The 14,270-nt window shown below is 39.0% G+C and overlaps 1 protein-coding gene across 1 annotated transcript in view; it reads left to right on the forward strand.

Annotated features, from left to right (window-relative positions):
* Nucleotides 1–14,270, forward strand: part of PLCL2 (phospholipase C like 2) — a 190,596-nt gene that overhangs the window by 72,898 nt on the left and 103,428 nt on the right. The gene's annotated exons all lie outside the window — the stretch shown is intronic.

Here is a 14,270-nt window from a genome sequence, read left to right on the forward strand (position 1 = left end):
CACAAGCATATAAATTTTCTCTTTTAATTTAATATAGTGACTGCCTTCATAGAATTTTCTATTTTAAGTTGAAAATTTATTGTATTTCTATACATAGATACAATGCCATTGTAATTCATAAACAATACCATTGTATTTCTGGAATAAACTCTGCTTATTCTCAATAAATTGATTAGTGGGTATTTTTTATTAAGGGCTTTTGAATCTTTGTTCATAAGTGTGAATGATATTTTTTTTTCTTTTTTGATGTTGTCATTGTCTGGTATGAGTATCAGAGTCATACTAAACCATACAATACATGAGACTTCTTCCGCCCATCCCCTAAAGTAATGATTGTGTCCAGAATGTCAGGAGTGCTGAATTTGAGAAACACTGTGCTAGACTCTAAAGCTGATTAGCTTTCTATTTTTTCCCCAAGTTCCTGAATAGTTTATATAACATAACATTTATCTACTCTTTGAAAGTTTGGTGTAATTTACCTAAAATGATCAGCCTTTTAAAGGGATAGTGCTTTAACTACCTTTTCAGTTTTTTTCTAGACTATATATCTCAGTCTTTTTCTTCTTCTTGAGCTAATTTTGATAATTATGTTTTCCTGGGGAGTTGGCCATTTTGTTTATTTTTTCCTAATTTATCCCTATTAAATTGATTATATATTATCTAAATTTTAAAAGTAATAGTTTTACTCTTTTTATTTTTATAATTCACTTTGCCAGAGATTTTTTTTGTCCTTGAAAATTAATAGATTTTGGTTTTATTGATCAACTCAACCATTTTCAGAGTTGCCTTTGTTTCTTGAGTTTTCCATTTATCAGTCTCTTCTTATATCTTCATAAACTGCCCTATTCCATATGTTTATTTCTCTTTTTCTAGCTTTTTGATCAAAAGTTTACCTACTTAATTTTTATTGTTCTTATTTTCTAAACAGGCATTTAGAGCTATAGGCTTTCCTCAGTGCTCCTTTTCCAGCAGCGCTAAGGCTGTGGTATATGGTGCTCGTATATGACTCATTTTTTTTTTAAATTGGTGATGTCCATTTTGATTTGTTTTTCCTTTAACCTACAAGTTTTTTTGAAATGTGTTTCAAAATTTCTACATTTGTGGGGTACTTTTGATCATCCAAATCTGTCAGATTATTTCACCTGCATGTTTTCTGTTTGGGGAACATTTTTGAGTGCTCTTTTGTGGCATAATACAAGATTACTTTTTGTGAATATACTGAAGACTAACACTTATTTAATTTTTGTTTTAGACACTCTCCTCTCTAGTTTTCTGTTCTTAATTTGATGATTTCTGAGAAAAGTATGATAAGAGTCTCCGTGATTACTGCTTTGTCAATCAAATATGCTGATATTTAAAGTCATAAACAATTTTACAAAAAATAAGAAAGAACACATTTCTGGTTTATTTATAAAGTTCAGTTCAACCATGACACCTGTCATATCCTAAGGAAGTAAGGAGTCACCTATGTAGTTGGGGCTGTAAAAACCTAAGGACTTGATATTGTAGAGATATGTTTATTATTTTAAAATACAGACTGAGTCACAGGAATACAAGGTACAGCATAGAGAATATAGTCAGTGGTATTATAATAGCGTCATATGGTGACAGATGGTGGCTACACTTGTGAGCATAAAGGCTAGAGTTCAAACACAATTTGTATACTTGAAACTAGTGTAACATTGTGTGTCAGCTGTACTCAAATAAAAACTTTTAAAAGAGATAAAGTACAGAACCTGCTCTAACCACTTTTTAAAATTTAATTTAATTTTTTTTTCAGTGTTTCAAAATACATTGTATATATACCACACCCAAGGCTCCATGTAAGACGTGCCCTCCATAATACCCACCACCAGGCTCACCCACCACCCAACCCCCTCCAAAACCCTCAGTTTGTTTCTCAGAGTCCACAGTCTCTCACGGTTTGTCTCCCCCTCTGATTTTCTCCAACTCACTTCTCTCCTCCATCTCCCAATGCCTTCTGTGTTATCCCTTATGCTCCACAAATAAGTGAAACCATATGATAATTGACTCTCTCTGCTTGACTTATTTCACTCAGCATAATCTCTTCCAGTCCCATCCATGTTGATACAGAAGTTGGGTATTCATCCTTTCTGATGGAGGCATAATACTCCATTGTATTTATGGACCACATCTTCTTTATCCATTCATCCGTTGAAGGGCATCTTGGTTCTTTCCAGTTTGGCGACTGTGGCCATTGCTGCTATGAACATTGGGGTACAGGTGGCCCTTATTTCCATACATCTGTATACCCAATAGTGCAATTGCAGGGTCATAGGGTAGCTCTATTTTTAATTTCCTTCTTTCTTTCTTTCTTTCTTTCTTTCCTTCTTTCCTTCTTTCTTTTTTTTAAGATTCCACTTATTTATTCAACAGACAGAGATAGTGAGAGAGGGAACACAAGCAGGCAGAGTGGAAGAGGGAGAAGCAGGCCTCCCGCTGGGCAGGAAGCCCGATGTCGGGCCCGATCCCAGGACCCCGGGATCACAGCCCGAGCCAAAGACGCCCAATAACTGAGCCACCCAGGCACCCCTCTATTTTTAATTTCTTAAGGACTCTCCACACTGTTTTCTAAAGTGGCTGCACCAACTTGCATTCCCACCAACAGTGTAAGATGTTCCCCTTTCTCCAAATCCATTCCAACACTTGTTTACTGTCTTATTGATTTTGGCCATTCTAACTGTTGTAAGGTGGTATCCTAATGTGGTTTTGATTTGAATCTCCCTGATGGCTAATGATGATGAACATTTTTTCGTGTGTGTGTTGGCCATTTGTATGTCTTCTTCAGAGAAATATCTGTTCATGTCTTCTGCCCATTTTTTGATGTGATTATCTGTTTTGTGTGAGCTGAGTTTGAGGAGTTCTTTATAGATCTTGGATATCAGTCCTTTGTCTGTAGTGTCATTTAAGAATATCTTCTCCCATTCCATGGGTTGCCTTCTTGTTTGTTGACTGTTTCCTTTGCTGTGCAGAAGCTTTTGATCTTGGTGAAGTCCCAAAAGTTCATTTCTGCTTTTGTTTCCTTTGTCTTTGGAGACCTGGAACTCATATAGCAATTCAATAATGTGGCAGGATACAATTTCATTGTACAGAAATCAGCTGCTTTCTTATACACTAACAATGAAAATATAGAAAGGAAAATTAGAGAATCAATTCCATTTACTATAGCACCAAGAGCCCTAAGATACCTGGGAATAAACCTAACCAAAGAGGTAAAGGATCTGTACTCAGGGAACTATAGAACACTCATGAAAGAAACTGAAGAAGACAAAAAAAGATGGAAGGCCATTCCATGCTTATGGAGCGAAAGAATAAACATTGTTAAAATGTCTATACTGCCTAGAGCACTCTATACTTTCAGTGCCATCCCAATCAAAATTGCACCGACATTTTTCAAAGTACTGGAACAAACAATTCTAAAATTTGTATGGAACCAGAAGAGACCCTGAATTGCTAAGGAAATGTTGAAAAAGAAAAACAAAACTGTGGGCATCATGTTGCCTGATTTCAAGCTTTACTACAAAGCTGAGATCACCAAGACAGCATGGTACTGGCATAAAAACAGACACACAGACTGTCTGTCCCCAGTGGGGATAGAGTAGAGAGCCCAGATATGGACCCTCAACTCTATGGTCAAATAATCTTCAACAAAACAGGTAAAAATAAATATACAGTGGAAAAAATGACAATGTCTTCAATAAATGGTGCTGGGAAAATTAGACAGCAATGTGTAGAAGAATGAAACTTGACCATTCTCTTACACCATACACAAAGATAAACTTGAAATGGGTAAAGGACCTCAATGTGAGGCAGGAATCTATCAAAATCCTAGAGGATAACAATACTGTTAACCTACAGTAACCTCTTTGACGTCGGCCACAGCAACTTCTTTTAAGATATGCTCTAACCGCTGTTAAGAATTGCTCTAACCTAATGCAATACTCAGATATGTGAAGATGCCTTTCTGCATTATTTGTGATAATAAAAAATCAGAGGTAAATGTCCAGTAGTAACAGTTAAATGAAAAGATATTATGTAATTTTTAAAAATCATGTATTACAGGGACACCTGAGTGGCTCAGGTGGTGAGGGATCTGACTCTTCATCTTAGTTCAGGTCTTGATCTCAGCGTTGTGAGTTAAAGCCCTGCCTTGGGCTCCATGCTGGGCACGGAGTCTACTTTTAGAAAAAAGTATTTAAAAATCATGTTTTAAAAAAAATATTTACTCTTATGGGATAATTACTGCTGATGTTTTTATTTAATAAGGTAGGATATCGAATAGGATATGGTATAATTGCATTTTGAGAAAAACAGTATATGTTATTAAATATCTACATGGAATAAAAGGGTTTTTAACAGTTATCTCTTGAATTATGGTATAGGTAATTTCATTTTGTTGTTTATACTTCGTTATGTTTTCAAAATTTTACAGTGATGATTTATTTAATAATGAAATGTATGTCTTTGGAAACATCTTTTATCAAATAATTTTTTTAGTTTAGGATGATTGTGATCTAAAATCAGAGGAGCGCTAAATTTAATATTGGAATATCTATATAAGGGTAGAAGTGCTTTAAATGATTATGACTAATTCAATCTAAAAAATGTCAAGGAGTTTAAAGCAAAATAGTATCACATGGACAAAGAGTAAAAAGATGATGATAAATTTTGTGTTTCAGAATGCAAGGGGAAATTGGTGTGTTTATCTGCTGTTGGTAGTAGTGCTAGGCACCATGTGATGGGCAGGTTCACAATAGCTGTTAAGATTTTGAATATTTATATCCGTTGGCCCGGAAAGTTCTCTGCTAGGAATTAATCTGCAGTATTTCTTTAATTAGTTAATTAATTACAATTTCTTATAAAAGTACAAAGGATTTCACCTTTCTGAATTTCTATTCTCAAAAACTTGAGAGGAAAAAAAAAATTCTAATATCCCTCAATATGGAACTGGTCAAATAAATTGTGCTATATCTAAACAAGGGAATATTATACAAGCCTTAAAAAGAAAGGGGGGTCTTATGGATAATAACATGAATAATTGTCCAAGATGCATTGCTGAGTGAAACAGGTTACAAAATACCATGTATAGTAGGATCCCAGTTTTGTAAAATAGGATGTATGTGTACACGTTTGCACATACTATGTATGCACATTAAAAATATTTTGGAGAAATACGTTTTGAGGTAGGTAACAGTATTTACCAGTGAGCAAAAGACAGAACCTGAGTGACTTCATGTACTACTATAATTTTGAATGTTTACAATAAACAGAATTGCTTTAAACAAATGTTGATAAAAGTAAATTTTAGGTTTAAAAAAGGTATAAAAAAGTAGCACTGCAATCAGATACTGTTATGTATGCCCTTTCTGTGTGTGGTAGTATCCTAGTGATGTAATAAGCATGTGAAATAGAATGACTGCTCCACTGCTCCTGAGAAGCATGCCCTTTGAAATTCTTTTTTTAAATAGGTATACAAAATTCATATAATTATTTTTATTTGGTAGTAACATGATAATTTGCTAGAAGTCAAATAATTACAACAGTGATTCCTTTTTAAAAAACTGAGGTTTAATTGACATATAACATTATGTTAGTTTCAGGTGTACAACATGATGATTTGTTATGTGTAGACATTGCAAAATGATCTCGCTATAGCAGGTCTAGTTAACATTTGTCAACTTAATAACAATTTAGTAATTTCTTTCCTCAGTGAACTAGGACTAGTTTAATGGATATTTATTTTCTACAGGTCAGATAGTCCCAAAATGGATATTTAGCTTGTCTGAAAAAGGAATTAGATGGGTAGAATTAGTAACATGAGTGCAAACTTTAAAAAAGTTCCTATGAAACAATAAAGCTTTTGCAATGTTTGCACTGCTGTGTCTTTAATGGTAGATATAGAAGTAAATCTTAGGAGAATTTATCATTTACCATGGGTCATAAGTATCATAGAGAGTTAAAAAGATGCATGCATATATTTAAGTGTTGAGCTGATTTCTCATTTTCATTTAAAGGACCGGATGAACATTAAAATACCTGTTAATTCATACAGTATTGAGCTATACTTTCCACTCAGTGACATTTATGTTTCTTGAGCAGTTCTGTTATCCCTTCTTTAACTGCCTAGCTACCATAAACCCTTAACTGAAAGCCAAGCTTAGAAAAGGATGAGCAAGCAACCATTAATTGTAGGTAATTAGGAAGCTAGATTTTTAAACAATGTTTATAGAAATGTCACATCACTACAGCTCACATTCTCTGTGTTTTCATTCTTCCATGTTTTATTTCTGGTATCTGAAAATGTACTTTTTGTACAATAAACGTGGGTACAGTGATCAAAGTAAAGGTGAAAATAAAACAAATTAAAAGTGCAAGCAACAGAAGCGAGAATAATTCCATGTGCAGTTTATTCCTTGAAAGTTCATAGATAGGCGAAGCCAGTATTTTCTTTAGAATCATTGGCAGATACTTGAAATAAGTGCTACCTTGAATGACTATGCTAAATTCCTGATAAGTAGATCACACAGAGGAAAAATGAAAGCACTGGCCTAAAATAATGATGTCTAATTCTTTTGTATAAAAGTGAAGTCACTGCAGGTAAAAGCAAGTTTTCCACTTTGAAGCACTTTTAAACTCCTGCATTCGTTTTTGCCTGATTCTATCCTGTACCTCTAAGCTCTCTCCAAGCTGACAATTTGTTTTTAGTAAGCATTTGTTAGGAATACTGTTTGAATGCACACCTAGGTCAGAAGCAATGTGAAAGCTACGTCTCTGGAAGTGGCAGAGGAAGCTTCTGGTTCCCTTTAGCTTTGCTCCCCATTAGCTGTACACGATGACTGCTGAGTAGGCCTTGCCCGGACACCTTTGGGATTAGGTATATTTGCATCCTGTTCTCCACTACCGGAATTTAACTTCTACAGTTAGCCTCGTCGGCACCTTCGACCATCTTCAGCTTCGGGTGCATCTTTCCAGCTTCCCATCCAAATGCAGAGAAAGGGGGTCCCAGCTTCACTCCTGTGCTATCCCTGCCTGTGGCGTAACTCCTTCCCACCTCCCTGCTTGCTTCCATCCTCATCCTCACTCTCTCCGGTGTCTCTGCCTTTCCCTCGGAATTCAGGTACACACTGAAGCCTCTCTGCTCTTTTGCACTCCTATTCTATTTTGCTCCTTTTCACTATGAAACACATTGAAGAAGTGGTTCATGGCCACCATCTCCCAGCTTCTCCGAACGGACTTTCATTTCCACCAGTCTATAGAACTTTTCTTCAGTGCTGCCTTTGATCTTTCTGTTGCAAAACCCAAAGTCTCTTCTTCACGGTTTCTCACTTTTGCCTTTCCACTGCCCTAATGTTGCTGAGTACGCCTTTCATGAGAATTTTTCTTCGTTTTTCTCATGTTGTCCATTGAGATTCTTTTCCTACTGCTAAAGCAGATCTTCCCGGCATGCTTTGCTGGTTACTGTCCTCCTGATGTCTGGCAGTAGGCATTCATCAAGGCTCTGCCTGCAGGTCCATACTCTCCTCTATCAATAAATATATTCTCCTTTGGAGAACTCTCATAAGCAGCAGATAGTGCCTTGACACTAACAGCTTCTTCAGTGACTCCTATCCTTGAAGACTTAACCTGGCTGTCCGGACTGTATCCCACCCACATTCAGAACTTTTTCAATTAGTTCTCCACCTGTAAGGTCCTTTCCAACCTGCTTTGGGAGAAAAGAAAGTCATTTTCTCCTTAAAACTAGTTAATGCAGGGATGCCTGGGTGGCTCAGTTGTTAAGCCTCTGCCTTCAGCTTGGGTCATGAACCCAGGGTCCTGGGATCTGGCCCCACATGGGACTCCCTGCTCAGTGGGGATCTGCTTCTCCCTCTCCCCCTGCCCCTGCTTGTATTCCCTCTCTTGCTGTCTCTCTCTCTCTCTCTGTCAAATAAGAAAATAAAATCTTTAAAAAGACACAAAACTAGTTAATGCATAGAAATTATTTGTTTCAACAAAGCACCATCATTATTCTGATCTCTGTAAGTGATGCCACCTTTTCTAGTGATTTAACTGAGAAATCTAGAAGTCTCTCTTAAGTCAGCCCACCCTGTTTCCTCAGTGGGGTCATGTGCTGATTTAGGTCAGTTCACCCCCCGCTCAGCGCCACCACCCGGGTCCTGCTCATCTTGTCTTGCCTCTGACTGCTGGGGCATTACCACCCAAGACCACTTTGTGAGCACCACTGCAGCAAGCCATCAGTCTTCCAGCCATCCCCTCCTTGTTTTGCAGTTAGTTTTAGCTCCTGGACCTGACTCTCAGAACCCTTGGGAGTTTGCCTTTCCGGTGTGTCCCACTTCCTTCCTCCTGTCCACATGCCCCTGAGTCAGCTGCATTCTCTGTCTGTCCCTTCAGTCATGTGTCTCCTTGTCAGGATCGCGTGCTTCACTCCGTTCCCAGTCCTACCTCTCTTACAAGGACCGCCAACACCTCTCTGTAGCTACACCTCAGTCAGTACCTTTAACTGAGTAGTGTTCCTTTCTGTCTAGTGTGGATAAGTAAGCAATCACCTGCACATAAACCTCACCCTCCCTCAGAAGCCCTTCTTAAATCCCTTCCATTTCCTATCATTTCTTCAGACATATTTTCGCCTTATTTTCCTGACTGTACTTGAAGCTTCTTAAGGCTGACAGTATTTTTCATCCCTTTCTTTGTCCCCTCTGGTGACTGTTGTTACTCAGGGGATAATTTCAGTAACTACTTACTTATTGATTAAATGCTGGGCATTACAGTCTGAATACTTCACAGGTGAAGGAAGCTTAAAGAAGATTTTAAATAATCCAAACATCTATGTTTCATGAAATATTAGCAACATTTTTGGAATTAAAAAACAAGAATGTTTTCTAGCTGAAATACTTGCAATATTAAAGTATGTCCTCTTGTTTCAGTGGAGATGGAGAGTTGGCCACTTTGCTTAGGCAAGCCTTCTAACATTCAAACCATAAAACTCCCTCACACTAGAGTCACAGAAGCCAGTGCTAGAGTGGCATTACAGATAGTCTTGGCAGAACGTTCTCTTTGCAAGCTGAAGGCAACAGAAATTGGGGGCCTGTTCTACCATTGGCAGATATTGAGGCTGTGACTGGATGCTGTTTCTTACTTATGCTATGTTCTTACATCAAATCCACATACCTTTCCACTGCACACTTACATATATTTTATTCACACATTTTTTTCATCCAACACACACTTAATGAGCACCTACGGTATGTCAGGCCATGCTGGGCAATGATATATAATAATAATAATAAAAAAAGATACATTCCCCACTTTCAAAGAACATAATCTATTAGAGGAGACAGACAAGTCCATGTAAAGTGGAAACACAGTGGAACATGAGGGAGAGGAAAACTTTTTGGTTTATGATTCTTTTTTTTTTTTTTTAAAGATTTTATTTATTTATTTGACAGACAGAGATCACAAGTAGGCAGAGAGGCAGCAGAGAGAGAGATCACAGAGAGCCTGATGCAGGGCTCGATCCCAGAACCCCGGGATCATGACCTGAGCCAAAGGCAGAGGCTTTAACCCACTGAGCCACCCAGGCGCCCCTATGATGTTTTAATATAGAAAGGATTTGAGGAAGTCTGATGCTGAGGGAAAGTGCCAATAGCAGGGAAAAGGCTGAAGGTTTAGCTGAAGGTTAACCAATGCGCTGATGACCCTTTGAAGGCTGTGTGAAGAAAATGGGGTCCAGCTCCTGTTGGGAGGAAGCTGGGAAAAAAAGAAAGGAGGAAAGTAAGGAGAAAAAAAAGGAAAAAGGGGGAAAAAAAGGAGGAAAGTAAATGGCAGGAATTTACTGGCAAATTATGCAGGAATGACCCGAGATCCATGAGGGTTACAGGCAAGCTCAGGGAATGTGCAAGTCTGGGGCTAGACACGAGTGGCACTGATTTTAGGGACAGTAGACATTTTCCTTACGTGGCAGTTGATGTGAAAGAAGTAGACAGTTGGTTGAAGGAATGAAGGGGAAGGGATATTAGACAAGAGATTATTTTAAAATAGATTTACTGTGAATGCTTATGGTCTTTTGAGTTGTCTTGAAATAGAAGGCTAAGCTAGCAGAGACATACTGATAAGGTCTGGTCAGAATGAGGCCTCTCTGTCCTTGAATCACAGCAGACCGTAGCTGCTGGCATGCCTCATGACCCAAATGTTCAGTTTTCTGGATACTCACCCAGTCAGGAGAAGCCCCACCTAGGATCTTTTTCTCCCCTAGGACCTTTCATGTTTGATTTTTATGCTATTTTAGTTCTTTAGTATTAATAATTCAGAATCAATTGTTTTTTAAAATCTAACTATAAATAATTAGTGAAAAGAATGAAAGTAATGGGAGTACTCACTGATATTCTCATAATCCTTACTTTGCCCTGTGCCATCACCTACTACTGATAAAACTTGATACTGTAAAAATTTTGTGCAGTGGAGTTCAAATGTGAAGAGAGGAAAAACAATTAAAGCTGCTTTGAAAATAAAACCAAGAGCAATTGACAGAAAAGGAATTACGAGGATCTTTCCAAATTGAAAACATGCGGTGAATAAGAGATTTGAAAAAAACTGTCTCCCAAGTATTAAAACCTACCTTTTCTTGATTCCTAAGGATAATAGGATCTAGTAGTAAAAGTAAAGTCTATATACACACATAGATTGTGTGTGCGTCTGTGTGTGTGTGTGTGTGTGTGTATGTTTTTGAGGCAATATATCTTATCAGACTCTGAAAAAAGTAAGACCATCATAGTCACAAAGATGAAAAAATAGTTTATCTTGAGAGAAGAGTAACTGTGCATTAGTATTTATAAATAGAGTAATTCATGAATTAATTCACAAATAGATAATAAGATTGTATATTCTGAGCCTATGCCAGCAAACTATACATACCTGAGTATAGCATTTATGACTCCATGTTCACATTATTTCTTTAGTTATCATTTCCTTGCCCTTTTGATTGTGAATTCTTTGAAAGTAGAGTGCATCCTCATTTAACTTGTATTTCTAGAAAGTACTCATGAAAGTACTAAAAAGCTCCTCTGATAATAATGCTTCTACACAGAATGTCAAGTCTTAGAGTAACCTGTGACTTAGTATTGTTATCTTCATTCTGCAAGTGAGTTAACTAAAGCCTGAGGAGTTTAAGCAGGTTTTTTTGTTTTTGTTTTTGTTTTTTTTTAAATATGATGTTGCTCCTTAATGACCAGACAGGAATTTGAACCTAGGGGCTGAGTTCCAAAGCCCACAATAGGGCAGGAGATGCATTACTCATTTTTATATTCCTAATACCCAACACTGTTCACACATTATAATTAGTCAATGAAAGTATTTGAAATAAAGAGCAGAAAAGTTATACTATTTAAAGTTACCCAGATTTAGTGAATTTTTTAACTATGTAAATTATCAGAAATATTATAACCCTTAAGTATTTTTGAATTATGCTTAAGATAATGAAAGGAAAAACATGAGTTTTAGGAAGTACTGTTTTTGAAAACCCTGGGAACCCTACAGTGTGGTCAGGAGGAGTGTGGCATGGGAGTGAGAAGAGTCTCAGCTCTGCTACTGCTCCTGTCACTGTTCGATTCTGACCGTGAGCCTATACATTTCTTATACTCATTCATTCAGCAAATTGTTATTTAGGGTCTGCCAAGTTTCTGACCCTGTGCTAGACACCAGGGAGTAGAAACTGTCATGATTTTGCTCTCAGGGAGCTTAGAATTTAATGTCTAATGGGAGAAACAAGTGTCCATCGTGTAATGAGAGAAATAAATACAAAATTACAACAATGGCAGGTGTTGGACAGCAGAGGTACATGGAACGGAGAGCAGACAGAGTGGGAGATTTAGCCATGATTATGGGGATCTGGGAAAAGACCACTCTTCTGAAATCTGAAGACTGGGTAGGAGTTAGTTAGCTAAGCAAAGAGGACAGAGGACAAGAGGAGCAAATGGAGCAGCACAGGCAAGGGCCCAGTGGATGATGGGGTTTAGGAGGTATCAGAGAGAATGGTGGAGAGAGGGAGACAGGACATGAGCCAGGACTTGAGAGGGAGGGCCCAGTCTTGCCAAGCTCCACGGGCCACTTGAAGGAGTGTTCCCTTCCCTAACCAGATGAGGAAAGGAAAACATTGGAGAGTTTTAAACAGATGGGCATCAAGACCATATGCCGTGGCTGCAGTGGACAGAGGGTTAGAGGACAGGACTGAGTGACCATAGAAGGCTAGGAGGCCTTTATAGGAACCCAGAGACATAACGATGGTGGTAAAGAAGAAAGAAGTGAATGGGTCTGGGTAGGATGTTGGAGGTAATACCAACAGGAAGGACAGAGGGAAGTGTGGATTGGTCAAAGATGCTTATAGGCTTCTGGCCTATGGATGGTGAAACCCTTGCTAAGGGGGGAACATCTCCAGAGGACAAGCTAGATCCCATTTGCTATATGCTGAAATTGAAGTGCCTATGAGACCACCAAGAAGAAATGTCAGGGAGGCAGCTGGGCAGACAAGTTGAGTGCTCTTGAGAGAACAAGACTGTTGTCACCCAGATGATCCTCCTGTCCCTGAGTTCCCACAGAACTTGGTTCCTCCCCTGCTGCTTACATTAAGAGCTCCCATTTTGGATCATAGTTATCTTCCTGAGTCTTACATTATTTGCTAAGTGAAATTTAAGCTCCAACGCCTTTGCCCAATAGCAAAAGATTTAATAGCTTTTGAAAATGTAGTTATGTCTTAACTTGGTACAGTATGTGCTTATTTCATAGTCTTGAAGATTGTCCTGATGAGACTCTACACGTATTGGAAGGGAAAGGGCTAAAAAGTCTGTGGCCGGGGCACTTGGAATTCCTTCAGAGCCTCCTGTTTCCATCAGTTCCAGTTCTGGTGCTGGTCCTTTTTTCCCCAGTGATGGATTTTTAATGTGAGGAGGTTTGCCCAAGTGGAGGACCTTGCTCACTTAAGGTCTGGCTGTGTAGAAGAGGCATTGAGAATGGAGAACCCCAACCTGGGTTCCAAGAGTTACTGCCTTCCTCTGAAAGTTCTCAAAGAACAAATCATGTTCTTTGCCCAAGTCTCAGATGACACTAGGGCAGAGGTAGAAAGATAAATGATAAATGCAGAGACTTGATAAATGCAGAGACTTCTCACAAGACCTGTGTTTGGCCTGTTCTCCCAAGGAAGTCCTGGTGGCCTTTCCTGAGTAATGAGAGGTTGAGGCTAAGATTTGGTTCCTTATTCATCTCTTCAAGGCACAGCTCACTGAAGCCTAGAATCACTTTGATTTCGGGCCCTCGCTGTCTTAGGTAGCAGGCTTGGCTGCTTTGCAAAAGCTTATTAAGAACTCTCGTTATAATAGTTTTGGACCCCTGTGATGAATCAGACTTTCTAATTACAAAGTCCAGAGGATGTAGCCCTCTTGACTGTTCACACTGGCAGAAAGGTGTGAGAGGCCCAGGTAGCATGGGACTTGCTGTAGGGCTTCTAGGCCATAGGATGCTCGGATGCAGGCACATCCCAGAGTTGTACCATGGAGGTTCTTCCATGTGGCTGGGGTGGTGAAAAGCCGTGCCCTAAGCTAAAGGGCCGAAGACTGGTTGGGCAGAAGTCCAGGGTGACTCAATTAGGAAAGGGAAGCTTTTGAACTGAGGTGCTCTGAGTGATGGGGGCAAAGTTCATCCAGGTGCCATGCCCTAGGTTTGGGGCAGTCAGTCTCCTTCAGACCCTCTTGGCACCAGGAAAGCCGCTGCCAGTCTTGGAGGAGGCCCACTCTCTTTGGCTCAGATCTGGTGTAGCTGAGCCACTGCTGGTTGGTGGAGCAGATGGTAGCTGGCAGGGCCTCTATCCCATTGTAGAATGAACTGATAGGAGAACGGAACACTGAATCTTGCTCATCTGGGTGATTGTGTCTGGGAAAGAAATGAGCAAAGGACAAAAAGGATGTTTCAAATAACTATTGAGAAAAGGGATGGTTATAAAAGAGGCCACAGTCCAGATCACAGCTAAGTCAGGATTCTCCAGAGAAACAGAATCAGTAGGGTGTGTGTGTGTGTGTGTGTGTGTGTGCACATATGTAGGTGTATGTGCATGTGTATATGAGAGAAAGAACGAGAGATTGATTTTAAGGAGTTGGCTCAAGTGATTGTCATGGCTGGCATGTTTCAAACCCGTAGAATAAATAAGCCAGCAGCAGTCTGGAGAATCAGGTAGGAGCTCATGTTGCAGTCTTGAGTCTGACGACTGG

This window comes from Neovison vison, chromosome 6 (assembly GCF_020171115.1).
Source record: "Neovison vison isolate M4711 chromosome 6, ASM_NN_V1, whole genome shotgun sequence".
NCBI lineage: Eukaryota > Metazoa > Chordata > Mammalia > Carnivora > Mustelidae > Neogale > Neogale vison.